This window comes from Macaca nemestrina, chromosome 4 (assembly GCF_043159975.1).
Source record: "Macaca nemestrina isolate mMacNem1 chromosome 4, mMacNem.hap1, whole genome shotgun sequence".
In the NCBI taxonomy this organism is placed as follows: Eukaryota; Metazoa; Chordata; class Mammalia; order Primates; family Cercopithecidae; genus Macaca; species Macaca nemestrina.
In genome coordinates, this window is record NC_092128.1 from 180,051,394 (window position 1) to 180,066,965 (window position 15,572).

Here is a 15,572-nt window from a genome sequence, read left to right on the forward strand (position 1 = left end):
GCCCATGTCTTCTGATGTCATCCATGTTGTTGTTAATGAAAGAATTTCTTTCCTTTTTTAAGGCTAAAATTCCATTGTGGATATGTTACATTTTCTTTATTCGTTCATCTATTGATGGACACTTAAATTGATTCCATAATTTGGCTAGTGTAAATAGTGCTGCAGTGAAAATGGGAGTGCAGACATCTCTTTGACATACTGATTTCAAATCTTTTGGGTAAATACCCAGAAGTGAGAATGCTGGATCACTATTTTAAAAATTTTATTTTATTTATTTTATTTTACTTTATTTTATTTTATTTTTTTGAGACCGGGTCTTGCTCTGTCACCCAGGCTGGAGTGCAGTGGCATGATCTCGGCCCATTGCAACCTCCGCCTCCTGGGTTCAAGCAATTCTCCTGCCTCAGCCTCCTGAGTAGCTGGGACTGCAGAAATGCACCACCACACCCAGCTAATTCTTTTTTTTTTTTTTTTTTTTGTATTTTTTTAGTAGAGACGGGGTTTCGCCATGTTAGTCAGGCTGGTCTCAAACTTCTGACCTCAAGTGATCCGCCTGCTTCGGCCTCCAAAAGTGCTAGGATTACAGGTATAAGCCATCATCCCCAACCTGGATCACGATTTTAAATAAGAAGTGTTGGCAGGGATGTGGAGAAACTAGAATCCTCATATATATTATTGGTGGAAATGTATAAACAGTACAACCATTTTGGAGAACAATCTAGCAGTTTCAGCAAAAAGTTAAAACTGGCTGGGCACAGTGGCTCGCACCTGTAATCCTAGCACTTTGGGAGGCTAAGCAGGAGGTTTGCTTGAGTCCAGGAATTCAGACCAACCTGGGAAACATATGAAGACCCCATCTCTACAAATTTTTTTTTTTTTTTTTTTTTTTTTTTTTGTGACGAAGTCTTGCTCTGTCACCAGGCTGGAGTGCCGTGGCATGATCTTGGCTCTCTGCAACCCCTGCCACCTGGGTTCAAGCGATTCTCCTGCCTCAGGCTCCTGAGTAGCTGGGATTACAGGTGTACACCATGCCCAACTAATTTTTGTATTTTTAGTAGAGACAGGATTTCACCATGTTGGCCAGGATGGTCTCTATCTCTTGACCTCGTGATCCACCCACCTCGGCCTCCCAAAGTGCTGGGATTACAGGCATGTGCCACTGCGCCTGGCCAAAAAAAATTGTTTTAAATTAGCCAGGCATGGTGGTGAGTCCTGTAGTCCCAGGTAGGATGTTCACTTGAGTCCGGGAGGTCAAGACTGGAATAAGCCATGATAGCAACCCTGCACTCCAGCCTGAGTGATAAAGTATGTCCCTGTCTGAAAGAAAAAAAAAAAAAAGTTTAACATAAATCAACCATAGTCTCTTGTAGGAATATATCAACTGTTTATTTATTCATTCTATTACTGATGTACATTTGTATTGCTTCCAGGGTTTTTGGCTGTTATGAATAATGCTGCTATGAACACATTAGGGTTTGTTTTTTTTTTTGTGCCATAGAACCTAGCAATTCCACTCCTAGGGATCTACCCAAGACAAACAAAAACATTAGTCCACACAAAGACATGTATGTTTGTTCGTAGTAGCTCTTTTCATAATAATCTAACACTGGAAATAATCCAAATATACATTAACTGGTGAATGGATAAATAAAATGTGGTATATCCATACAATGGGATGTCATTCAGTAATCAGAAGAGATGAAGTATTGATACATGTGGAAACACGAGTGGACCTTGGAAGCAGTGTGCTAAGTGGGAGAAACCAGACATAACAGACTGCATTGTATGAGTCCATTTTTTTTTTAATTTTAATTTTTTTTTTTTTTTGAGACAGAAGCTCACTGTCATCCAGGGTGGAGTGCAGTGGCATGATCTCAGCTAACTACAACTTCCACCTCCTGGGTTCCAGCGATTTTCGTGCCTCAGCCTCCCAAGTAGCTGGGATTATAGGAACCCGCCACCATGCCTGGCTAATTTTTGTATTTTTAGTAGAGATGGGGTTTCACCATGTTGGCCAGGCTGGTCTTGAACTCCTGACCTCGTGATTCACCCACCTCGGCCTCTCAAAGTGCTGGGATTACAGGCGTGAGCCACTGCGCCTGTCTGTATGAGTCCATTTATATAAAACGTCCACAGAAAGGCAAATTTCTAGTGACAGAAAACAAAACAGTTGTTGTTTAGTGCTGGGAGTGGGAGCAAGGATTAACTGTAAATCAGCACAAGAAAACTTTTTGGGGTGATGGAAATATTCTAAAACTGGATTATGGTATTAGTTACATAATTCTAGAAATGCACTAAAATCTTTGAAATGTACAGTGCCAATGGGTGAATATATAGTACAGAAATTACATCCCAGTAAGTTTTTTTTTTTAAAGCATAGACTCTTATATTTAAACAATATTTGTATCTTTTATTTAGCTACTCAGTCACTACAGGAACAATACATTTTTTTGGGGGTGGAGAGCATGACAACGTTTAAATTTTTAAGAAGTAACCCAAAGGAAAACATTCTAAAGAAATCTTTCAGTTTCTTCCCTGAGACCTCTTAGTTTTTTACTCTCCTTGGTTTATTCATTAAAGCCCTGTCTTCTGAAGATGTGCAGTGACCTCTGAGTCATCAATCACTTAGAGGTAAAGAGGTCCCAGGTGTACTTTTAGAATAATGGGTTCAATTCCAAAGTAACACACGAAGGGAGGACCTATTGTCTAGATCCAGGTCATCAGTAGGCTAGACCTTCCTGTCCTGCATTCAAAGTGAGTATCTGGAATTACTTGAAACTCCAAGATTAGGTTGTTAAACAACATGGTAAGACCAATAGCCAAATGTAAGTTAGGTGTAAGACTGAGGGCTTCAGACGTCAACAATACCAAACCATGATAGTCACCACTGTCATCAAGTGGGCTCTCTCCAGATGTATCAACAGTACACCTGGAAATTCACCATTTTCCATAATTTTCTACAATAATATACTGGTCCCTAGTAACAGTTACAGTCACCATATAGATGATTAAAAGACACTAAATCTTTTTATTTTAAAATGCAGTTTTTATCAACATACAACAGATACAGAAAAGCAAGCATATCATAAGTGCTCAATGAATTTTCAAAGGTAACATCCCTTCTATAACACCAACAAGTGTGAGAAATAGATCACCATCACCCTGGAAGCCCCTCCAAGCCCCTCCCAGCTACGACACTTACTCTCTTCCTCAAAGATAACTGCTATTCTGACTCTTCACACCATACATTTGTTGCCCAGTTCTGAACTTCATATAAATGGAATCAACCATACTCTATGCACTCATTTTTGTCTGGTTTGTTTTACACTGTACATAAATCAACCATAGTCTCTTGTAGGAATATATCAACTGTTTATTTATTCATTCTATTATTGATGTACATTTGTATTGCTTCCAGGGTTTTTGGCTGTTATGAATAATGCTGCTATGAACACTTTAGGGTTTGTTTTTTTTTGTGCGTATCTGTGGACGTTTCTGTTGAGAATATATCTGGAAGTGGATGTTGGCTGCTAGGGTATGTGTATGGTTAGCTTTAGTATACATCATTTTATTTTTGCCAAAATCTAGAAAGCCACTTGAAGTGACGTAAGCATAAACATACCTAAATGGAGAAATTTCCTAAATGTAAACACACATTCATTCCTCATCAGAACTGACCCAAGCAAACACTGTCACAGGCAGGACAACTGAGTATCAGTCACGAAGTTAGTGGAGTGTGATGTGTCACCAACAACAATTCGGAAGCCATCACCTCTGTGGGGTTCGGGCCTTGGGAAGTGAGCCCCACATGAACTTCCTGGCACTCCTGCCAGCTCCCTTTAGTGGAGTGTGGAGGAACAAGGCTCATAGCCCTGCCTCTGCTTTGATACAAAGGAAAACCTTAGGTGTGTTCAATTTCCCCCTAAGGTCTGGAAATCAATTTATCTTTTTTCCTTCTTTTTCTTTTCTTTTCTTTTTTTTTTTTTTTTTAAGACAACGTCTGTCACCCAGGCTGGAGTGCAGTGGTGCATTCTTGGCTCACTGCAGCCTCAACCTCCTGAGTTCAAGTGATCCTCCCACATCAGCCTCCCGAGTAGCTGGGACAAGAGGCATGTGCCACCACGCCTGGCTGATTTTTGTATTATTATTATTATTATTATTATTTATAGAGTCAGGGTTTCACTATGTTGTCCCGGCTGGTCTCAAACTCCTGGGCTCAAGGGATCCACCTGCCTCGGCCTCCCGAAGTGCTGGAATTTTACAACTTATTTTTCTTTAAAAAACAAAAAAGCCGGGTGTAATTATTAGCACACAATACCAGGCTGAGTCTCTCAGTTCCTGAAGGACACTTGTCTGCTGCTTTTGGGAACTTGGTGGTACTTTCCTTCCGGGCAGGGCTAAAAGCTCTTGCCTGTGACTGGTTCTTCCTGGTGGCTGTGGGCTCATAATCTACCTCATGTCAGAATCCACCTCTGATGGGATGTGAAGCCAGGGCACCTGGATTCAGCTCACAATGCTTCTAGTAGAATATTTTCATGGCCCAGGCTAATCCGAATAATCCAGTGTTTGTCCCCAGTGAAACTTTCCAGGGAGTTTCTCCAGCTGTTTCACTTCATGGTCTCTGAACTGGGTGTCCACTTGGGTTTCAGGAAGACTTTCTGTGAACACGAGGATCCCTTTGGCTTGCCACCTATCTGTGGAAGTTGAAGCGTTAGTCAGAATTCCAACCTCAGAGGCTTTTACACCTTTAATGGGACAGGCTGCAGAGAGGGCTCTATCTTGTTTTCTTTTAAATTCTCTTTAAATTTTGATTCCTTCTGTAGCTGCTTGTTCTCTTCCATGTCTCTGGGGCATTTGTTAGTATACAGAAGAAACAGCTTCTCGAATAATGTCCATTATAGCTTTGTATTTAAATAACAAACAAAGACTTCCTCCCTCTGCCTTCCCCTCCCCTCCCCTTTCCTCCCCTTCCCTTCCCTTCCCGTCTCACAGGGCTTGCTCTGTTGCCCAGGCTGTAGTACACTGGTGTGATCATAGCTCACTGCAGCCTAGAGCTCCTAGGCTCATGCAATCCTCCTGCCTCAGCCTCCCAAGTAGCTGGAACTACAGGCACACACCACCACGCCCAGCTAATTTTCAAATTTTATTTTTTTTATAGACAGGATGTCTTGCTATGTTGCCCAGGCTGGTATTGAACTCCTAGCCTCAAACAATCTTCCTGCCTCTGCCTTCTAAAGTTCTGGGATTACAAACATGAACCACTGCACCAGGCCTATTTTATTTCTTTTCTATCATACTTCAAGGCTGCACATAGAGCAGCTGCAATGCTGGCTTTTAGCACTGGAGAAATTACCATATGCTCCTTACTTTCTGGTTTTGCTTGCTTTAAAAGTTGCTACAACTTTTGACATTCTTATTTGCTGGTGGTAGAGAAGAACTTATATTCTCCAAGCTCAGATGTGCTTCCTGAATTTGGCCCTACTTTTCACGTTTTTATAAACCATTGACAGGTACGAAAACTACTCGGGGCATGACTCATGAAAAACTTGTCATTTGTCACATGGCAAATATTCACTACAAACAGATACAGAACAACCAATCACCTACTTGCTTAGGTTTAAAATGGAAAGAAATTATTTTGGATTCTATATTTTGGGATAACTTAACGTTTTACAAGTATTACTTATTGCAGGCTGGGCGCAGTGTCTCATGCCTGTAATCCTACCACTTTCGGAGGCCAAGGCAGGTGAATCACTTGAGTTCAGGAGTTCAAGACCAGCCTGGGCAATATAGCAAAACCTGATCTTTACAAAAAATACAAAAATTAGCCAGGCGTGGTGGTGTGTGCTTATAGTCCCAGCAACTTGGGAGGCTGAGGGAGGATCGTTTGAGCCTGGGAGACGAAGGCTGTGGTGAGCTGATATCGTGCCACTGCACTCCAGCCTGGGCGACAGAACGAGACCCTGTCTCAAAAAAAGGAGTATTGTTTATTGATTGTATAAGATGCGATACAATGAATACAAATCACTCAGCATTAGGAGGCTAATTAGGCAATAGGAGGGGGAATGGCTTCATCAAGAGACCAATTTTCTCAGATTTTAGGTCAGTTTCGGGCTATGTTTGGGATGACACTTATATGGGTGACTTAGGTAGCTTTTTGATTGTTGTTACCAGTTTTCATTCATTCATTTTTTTTTTAAATAGCTGTATTGAGATAGAATTCACATACTTTATAATTCACCCATTTAAAGGATACAATTCAATAGTTTTTAGTATTTTCACTGATACATGCAATCATCACCACAGTCAATTTTAAAACATTTCATCACTTCAAAAGAGAAACCTTTTGATGGGTGCAGCACACCAACATGGCACATGTATACATATGTAACCTACACGTTGTGCACGTGTACCCTAGAACTTGAAGTATAATTTAAAAAAAAAAGGAAGAAAAGCATCCTGGCCCAACATTATGCACTTCCCTCTTTTACTTGTTGAATCCTAAAGAAACAAATGTCTCCTGTTCCTTTGTTTAAATGAAATGCCAAAACCATTACCCTTTCTCCTTTTTCACACTCTTCTGCCAGTTCTTAAAAAGTGACCATGAAAATGAGCACAATTATTTTTCCACACACAGGAGAAGACCACAAAGCTCATCCTAATAGTTGTTTCGTTTGTCAGTTATTTAAGTCACCCAAAGTACTTTCAGCATGATCTGAACTTCACCAAGCATGTCACCTCAGACAAGCCATCACAATGGTCCTTTTAGTTTTTGTCTCATATAGTCAACAACAAAACATTTAAAATATGACAAGAAGATAACATTAGGTAGAGTAAAAATAACATATAAAGCTTCAATTTCCTTTTGGCTGGGCGAGGTGGCTCACGCCTGTAATTCCAGCACTTTAGGAGGCTGAGGCAGGTGGACCACCTGAGGTCAGGAGTTCGAGACCAGCCTCACCAACATGACGAGACCCCATCTCTACTAAACATATAAAAAATTAGCTGGGCATGGTGGTGGGTGCCTGTAATCCCAGCTACTCGGGAGGCTGAGGCAGGAGAACTGCTTGAACCAGGGAGGCAGAGGTTACAGTGAGCTGAGATTGTGCCACTGCACTCCAGCCTGGGCAAGAAGAGCAAAACTCCATCTCAAACAAACAAAACCCCCCAAAACTTCAAGATAGCTTCTAGATAGCCAAGGCTGACCTAGTTGTTATTGGAGAACAAGCTCTTCAAAATTCTGATCCAAATAAAAGAAAACATTATTTTGTATTAGCCAAAGAAGTACACTGATTTAACCACATTGGCAGTGACATCCAAGCTCACAATAGGTTTTTGCTTTTGCATCTTCTCCAGGAAGGACAGATATTCAGCTCTCATTTGGAATCAGCCTGCGAAGAATTCCTATCAAGGTTCTCACTTGTCCTACTGCAGACACCTTTGGGGCCTATGCCCCAATTATTTCTCTCTTTTTCAAGGACCATCCCCCAGTGCAAGCGGGAAGCCAACCAGGGAACACAGTTGAGCCTATAATACAAACATCGAGGAGCTAGGATAGACAGACACATTTGGCCATAAGGACTGGGGAGCAGAGAAAGTTGATCTGTAGTGGGACATGAAATGAAACAGCTGTGGTTGGAGGAACAGAGATGAGCAGCTGAGAGACCTGTTAGCTAGATGTTAGGATGGTGCAAAAGTCATAGACGATTTTGCCACTAAAAGTAATGGCAAAATCTGCAATGACCTTTGCACCAACCTAACAGTTACTTGTTCGTTTGTATTTCTGATCCCAGCTGCCTTCCTGACATGGGTTGCATGAGAGACGCTTGCGTCTTTGAAACAACAACAAGAATAATACTTATATAATCATGTAACACTTGTTGAATCCTTCCTACGCACCATGTGCTGGTCTGAGTATTTTGCTCGTTTCATCCTCACAACAGCCCTGTGACATAACTACCATTTTCATCACCATTTGACAGCTGAGGATACTGAAGTGCATGTGATTGATAACTTGCTCAACTCTCACAGGGGCCCCATGGGGACCAGTATCCGGGTCCCCAGGGCTCTGTGGGTGGCATCCAGGAGAGGTGGCCTTGTCAGAGGATGCTGAGGGAGAAGCAGGGACCACAGAGCTGTGTATTAGCCTGAGGGAGGTCCCCAGAGGTGGAACAAGGGCATGCCTCCAGGTAAATGAGCATTCCTCAAGTAAGCGTTAGTGTCACTGTTCTGTCCTCACTGCCACCCACTGTCCTCCCCATCAGTGGGCTGGAAAGGACAGGTCTGGAGCCAGAGAAGGGGTTTGTGGTTACAGCCTCTCCCTGCAGCAGGCCCAGGTGAGGGCCTCCTGGCCTGGGCCCTCGGGGTAGCGATGCTGTCCCTCCTGCCACAGCCTTTGCAAAGTTGTCCCCTCTCACCTGACAACTCTGAAGGCAGGCCTGAGCAGGTGGAGCGGCAGCCGAGGCGGGCGGCTGTCAGTTGCTGCAGGCGGCTCTGGGGAACAGTGCTGGGCATTCCTTCTTCCACAGAGCTGAGTGTGGTTGATTCCACCGAGGATGGCCAGGCAGCCTCATCATACCGGAAGGGGTGGTTGGAAATTTAAGTGTCGAGCTGTCCAGGGCCATGAAGGTGGCGGTGGCCACACATTCAAAAGCTGAGGTGCCCTGGGGAAGAACAAACAGACAACTCACTAATCCACTTAAAACCCTGAGCTAGGCCAGGTGCAGTGGCTCACGCCTGGAATCCCAGCACTTTGGGAGGCCGAGGTGGGTGGATAAGTTGAGGTCAGGAGTTTGAGACCAGCCTGGCCAACATGGAGAAACCCTGTCTCTACTGAAAACACAAAAATTAGCCAGGCATGGTGGGGCATGCCTGTAATACCAGCTACTCGGGAGGCTGAGGCAGGAGAATCACTTGAACTTGGGAGGTGAAAGTTGCTGTGAGCCAAGATTGCACCACTGCACTCCAGCCTGGGCAACAAAGTGAGACTCTGTCTCAGAAAAACCAAATCAAAACAAAACCCTGAGCTGAAACCAACGCAGACTTACATTTCAAATAGTACGGAAACTGGCATGGGGCCAGGTTTGCCAGGCCACCTGCATAGTCTGTTTGCATGGGCCGGCTTGGCCCTGAGGTCTTCAGGTGGGTGACTATCTTGAGAATGGGCTGAGGACATCCTGAGACTTGCCTGGAAGGACCTGGCTGGGCACACGGACCACCCCGAGAGTCAGCCCCAGGGTCCTCCTCCCCCAGGGATGACCCAGCCTGTTTGCTTTTCTGAGTCAGTTTCCCTGTGACCGTCCCTTTTCCCTCTGCTCTGGGGGTGCAGTAGCCAGCCTTCTCTCTTCACAGCTGCCATCAGCCTCTGGTCTCTTGGGGACCGCTCCGCTCCACACCCAGAGCTGCCTGAGGAAGAGATTTGAGGCCCTTGCCCCTACTACCTTCTGTCCTGGACCAGATGCATCAGGCAGAACCATGTGCAATGCTGATATGTGACCACTTTGACCTATGAAAATGACTTTCCCACAGGTCAATTTGGATATAGTCTTTTTTCTTTTCTCTCTTTCTAATTTATTTATTTACTTATTTATTTATTTTTTATGAGACAGTGTCTCGCTCTGCCACCCAGGCTGGAGCGCAGTGGTGTGATCCGGGTTCATTGTAATTTCTGCCTCCCAGGTTCAAGTAATTCCCCTGCCTCAGCCCCCCAAGTAGCTGAGACTACAGGCGCACACCACCACACCTGATTAATTTTTCTATTTTTGGTAGAGACAGGGTTTTGCCATGTTGCCCAGGCTGGTCTCGATTTCCTGAGCTCAAGCGATCTACCTGCCTCAGCCTCCCAAAGTGCTGGGATTACAGGCGTGAGTCACCGTGCCTGGCCTGGATATAGTCTTTTTTGTTTGAAATATCTTCCTACTAATTGTGATAGGAAAATAAACAGAAAGAAACAAAAATAAAAATAGTGGGCACACAGACTCTCTAGAGATGGTAAAGCATATTTTTTTTCTGTCTGGGCCTGCCTTTTCTGGGCCCTTTTATTAACAGGGAACTTTGTGGCTGGGCACGGTGGCTCATGCCTGTAATCCCAGCACTTTGGGAGGCGGAGGTGTGCAGATCACCTGAGGTCACGAGTTTAAGACCAGCCTGGCCAACATGGTGAAACCCCGTCTCTACTAAAAACACAAAAATTAGCTGGGTGTGGTGGCACACACCTGTAATCTCACTTACTTGGGAGGCTGAGGCAGGAGAATCGCTTGAACCCAGGAGGCAGAGGTTGCAGTGAGCCGAGAGCACGCCATTGCACTCCAGCCTGGGTGACAAGAGTGAAATTCCATCTCAAAAAAAAAAAAAAAAAAAAAAATCGCATGATCATCTTGATAGATGCAGAAAAAGCATTAGACAAAATCCAGCACCCCTTTATGATTAAAACTCTCAGAAAAATCAGCATACGAGGGACATACCTCAATGTAATAAAGGCCATCCACAGCCCACATAGTACTGAACGGGAAAAAAGTTGAAAGCATTCCCTCTGAGAACTGGAACAAGACAAGGATGCCCACCCTCACCACTCCTCTTCAACATTGTAATGGAAGTCCTAGCCAGAGCAATCAGACAAGAGAAAGAAATAAAGGGCAGTCTGGGTGCGGTAGCTCACGCCAGTGATCCCAGCACTTTGGGAGGCCAAGGTAGGCGGATCACGAGGTCAGGAATTTGAGACCTGCCTGACCAACATGGTAAAACCCCTTATCTACTAAAAATACTAAAAATACAAAAATCAAGGGTATTTCTGAAATAGTCTATTGATCCACAGAGAGTGTGGTCGATGTGCTTCATTAGTGCCTTTTTTTTGAGACGGAGTTTTGCTCTTGTCACTGAGGCTGTAGAGCAATGGCGTGATCTTGGCTCACTGCAACCTCCGCCTCCTGGGTTCAAGTGATTCTCCTGCCTCAGCCTCCCCAGTAGCTGGGATTACAGGCACCCACCATCACGCCCAGCTAATTTTTGTATTTTTAGTAGAGACGGGGTTTTGCCATGCTGGTCAGGCTGGTCATGAGCCATTAGTGCCTTTCAATCACTAAGTTATTTGGTTCATGACATTGTCTTGATTAACCCAACAGAAAAAAATCTGATTTAGTCCGACACACGAACTACCACTCATCTCATTGGTGACAAGAAGCTCCTGATAAGGATGGGCTGAAGAGGTGAAAATGAGGGCAAGTTTTGGGATTTAACTTCACTGAAACCATTTTCTTTGAAGGACTGGATATCTGATCTGATGTCGTTTACTTCAGGTCTTTGAACAAATCATTACACAGGTATGTTTGGGAAGGAAGGAGTTAAGTCTGAAAAGTGCTTGATTCAGGATTTGTTTTGGAATCACTTATCTACTGGGTTGCTGACAGCAATAAACATTTTCTAAATACCTAAAGGAAAGAAAGTAGAGTATCACCCAGTGAGAAGGTGGCAGGTGAAACTTGGTTATTTCTTTATATTAGTTCAGCTGAATGTTAGAGTTAAAAAAAAAACCCTACAACAAAACAAAACAGATACAAGTTACCTTTTAAATTTGTCATGCATCTGTCACTGGTGTGTGGTCCTTTATAGTCCAAGACGGCCTATGGAACATATTTATTTTGTAAAATAAAGTTCAAAAAGGCAAAGAGATCATCAACTTAGACCAAACATGCAATAACTCCTGTAAATGGATTGTCAGCAGGCATTGACATACATTCTCTATTTTGGCCAGGAAGAGGTGGAGTTATTCTCAAGGTTAAGTAAAGGTCATCTCTCTCTGCCATACTGCCACTCAGCAGTGATGGAAAAGCAAAGCCTGAAGTTGGGTACCGGGAAATTTCACTTGGGAGACGGATGGCCCAGTCTGTCTGTGCACTCAGGTCATCTCGGTTAGTTTTCCCATAATTGTACTAGATTAGCAGTCAAGTGAAATGCCAGATTCATCACTGATAGAATCTCTGTCCTGGGTTCACAGTCCTTTAATTTGTGTGCCTTTGTGGCCAGAGGCCATTATTTCTAATTGCCTTTTTGTCCTGTAGCAGTTCATCTATCTTTCACACACACCAAATTTAATCTTAATGTTAGACAATGATGGGGAATTTGGGCTGAAGTCGTTATCGAATGAGTTTCATAAACTTTAGTAACCTCAGGGGAAAAAAAATCTTAAAAAACTTACCAAAATTTGAAAATAGTAAACAATGGTGGCTTTCTAGTAATTTAAGGTTGTTACAGGATCTCCATATTGATAATTCAAAATATCTGGGTCAATGATTTGACTCCTAAATGTAAGAAAGAAAAGTTTATACTTCTTTTATTGTACCTACAGTTTAATTATAACACATCTGATGATTTCTGATAGGAATGTCTCAATTTTTTTTTCTTCTTCACTCAACAACCATATATATATTGTAGCTGCCCTGAGTTAGGCACTGGGACCCAAGATGAATCAATCAAGTCCCTGTGAAGACAAATGAAACAGCCAAGTCTGCCTTTGGACCAGGGTGTGTACCATAGGGTACATTCAGAGAGAAATGGAAGCCCATCTGGGGGTGCGGGTGGGGTTAGGGAACATGCAGTGAGCAGCAGCGAGACCATGGGACAGGCTCTGTGAATACCAGGAGTTTCACCCACTCCACCTGATTCAGCCCTGGGGATAATGGAGAGAGGGGTCTCCATCTAACAGGTGAGGAAACAGAGGATTAGGGGGATTAGGATTAGTTTGGCTCTGTGTCCCCACCCAAATCTCATCTTGTAGCTCCCATAATTCCCATATGTGGGAGAGACCAGTGGGAAATAATTGAATCATGGAGGTGGGTCTTTCCCATGCTGTTCTCATGATAGTGAATTAATCTCATGAGATCTGATGGTTTTAAAAACGAGAGTTTCGATGCACAAGCTCTCTTTCTTCACCTGCTGCCATCCATGTAAGACCTGACTTGCTCCTCCTTGCTTTCTGCCATGATTGTGAGGCTTCCCCAGCCATGTGGAACTGTAAGTCCACTAACCCCTTTTCCTATACAAATAAAGGCTCAGGTATGTCTTTATCAACAGCATGAAAACTAACTATTACAGGGGGTGAACACTCCCATGGCCTCACACAGCAAGAAGGAAACGATGGGAATACTTGAGACCCAGTGTCCAGATCTGTGAGTTGAGTTGGTCCAGCTGAGCTGGGGTGATGGGAAGCGGAACTGCACAAAGGTCCCAGTTGCCCAGATGACCAGGACAGAAAATGCTGAACTGTGAAACTATTTGGGGATTTGTCTCTTTTTTTTTTTTTATGGAAAGGACTTTTCTGCACATCTGTTCACTTTCCTGCCCACGCCAGCAGCTCAGCGGCCCCATTTTTCGGGTGAACGATGCAGGCATGGTATAAAACCCATTCCATTTCCCGCATTGACTTTGCACAGGCCCCATGGTCTCTTTTCTCTCAGATTCTTCACATGGCTGTCGTGAAGAGGGGTGGAAGAGAAGTTTACATTCCAACCTTCAGATACAAGGCAGCCAAATTATGCCAAGGCCCTCTGTCCCTCCATCTGTCCATCCTACTGTCCATCCATTAGAGCCAGGGCAAGCAGCATAGGGCTCTGGGTGGACAGCCCCCAAGATACACTTTACCTCCACTGCCACTTTCTCTGCCTGGGTTACTCATTCATTGGGCAGGTATTTATCGAGGGCCCTTCTGCCTACCAGGCACTGAGCCAGGCCTTGGGAATGAGCTGACCAAACAGGCAGCATCCCTGGCATGGTGTGGCTTGCACAAAAGGGTACATGGGAAATAAGTTGTGAGCACTATTGTGGAGGATAGGCCTAAGGAAGGAAGCTCAGTGTGAAGGGAGAGGGGAAGGAGGGTAGAGGAGGAGGACGGGAGTTCGAGGCAGAAGAAACAGCAGATATGGGCCCTGAGTGGGAGGGGCAGGCCCTTCTGATGACTCAAAAGGAGCCGGGTGTGGCAGGTACTGGCCCACAGCCCTGTATAAGATGCCCAGACACGCTTCCTCTCTTTTTTTTTTTGAGACGGAGTCTCGCTCTGTCTCCCAGGCTGGAGTGCAGTGGCTGGATCTCAGCTCACTGCAAGCTCCGCCTCCCGGGTTCAGGCCATTCTCCTGCCTCAGCCTCCCGAGTAGCTGGGACTACAGGCGCCCGCCACCTCGCCCGGCTAGTTCTTTGTATTTTTTTAGTAGAGACGGGGTTTCACCGTGTTAGCCAGGATGGTCTCGATCTCCCGACCTCGTGATCCGCCCGTCTCGGCCTCCCAAAGTGCTGGGATTACAGGCTTGAGCCACCGCGCCCGGCCGACACGCTTCCTCTCTTTGAGGTGCTTAGACAAGAGGCCTGTTACAGTCATACTGCTGAGGACAATTACAGAGACTGACATACGTAGATACAGAACCAGGTATGTGTTTGAGTATCACAGATGACAGAGAGAGAAATGAGGCGGCACAGTCATGCATCACTGAATAACGGGGATATGGTCTGAGAAATGTGTCATCAGGCGATTTCGTCACTGTGTGAACATCAGAGTGACCTACACAAACCTAGATGGCATAGCCTCTTCACACCTAGGCTGCATGGTACAACCTCAGGCTCCGAGGCTACAAGCCGACACAGCGTGTTACCGCATGAATGCTGCAGGTAGTGGTGACACAGTGGTGTTTGTGTATCTAAACAAATCTAAAGATAGAAACGGTACAGTAGAGGCACGGTGGCTCACGCCTGTAATCCCAGCACTTGAAGAGGCTGAGGCGGGCGAATCCCTGAGCTCTGGAGTTTCATAATAGCCTGGGTAACACAGCAAAACCCCACCTCTACTAAAAATTAAAAAACAAAAAAACCCCACAAAAAACTAGCTGGGCGTGGTGGCACACACCTAAACTCCCAGCTACTCAGGAGGCTGAGGCAGGAGGATTGCTTGAGCCCAGGAAGTTGAGGCTGCAGTGAGCAGTGATCCCACTGCACTCACACCTAGGTGACAGAGTGATACCCTGTCTCAAATTATCCAGTCTTAGGTAGTTTTATTTTTTTTTGAGGTGGAGTTTCGCTCTGTCACCCAGGCTGGAGTGCAGTGGTGCAATCTTGGCTCACTGCAAACTCTGCCTCCCGGGTTCAAGCGATTCTCCTGCCTCAGCCTCCTGAGTAGCTGAGATTACAGGCATGCACCACCATGCCCAGCTAATTTTTGTATTATCAGTAGAGACGGGGTTTCACCATGTTGGTCAGGCTGGTCTCGAACTCCTGACATTGTGATCCATCCACTTTGGCCTCCCAAAGTGCTGGGATTACAGGCATAAGCCACCACGCCTGGCTTTAGGTAGTTCTTTACAGCAACGCGGGAACATGTCCTTAGAGGAGAGAGGCCATGGGAGGTTTGATGTATACTGAAGGGGAGCACCCACAGGATCACTGAGGCAGGCAGTGGGGAGATGCAGCCACAAGCCAAGGAATGCGGCGTGAGGCTTGACAAGGCCAGGCAGCGTCCCCCTCCCACCTCTGGAGGGAGCTTGGCCCTGCTGAGGCCTTGATGGCCCTGAAGCTCACCTCAGTCTTGTGACCTC

The 15,572-nt window shown here is 44.9% G+C and overlaps 1 long non-coding RNA gene across 1 annotated transcript; it reads right to left on the minus strand.

Moving 5' to 3' along the window:
* Positions 1-970: 970 nt before the first annotated feature.
* Positions 971-14,025, minus strand: LOC105472656 (uncharacterized). Its single transcript, XR_981705.2, has 4 exons — positions 12,194-14,025; positions 11,561-11,618; positions 8,418-8,663; positions 971-4,694 (listed from the first exon to the last, which is right to left on the minus strand). It is a non-coding gene; the product is annotated as an uncharacterized lncRNA (long non-coding RNA).
* Between the last annotated feature and the right edge of the window lie 1,547 nt (positions 14,026-15,572).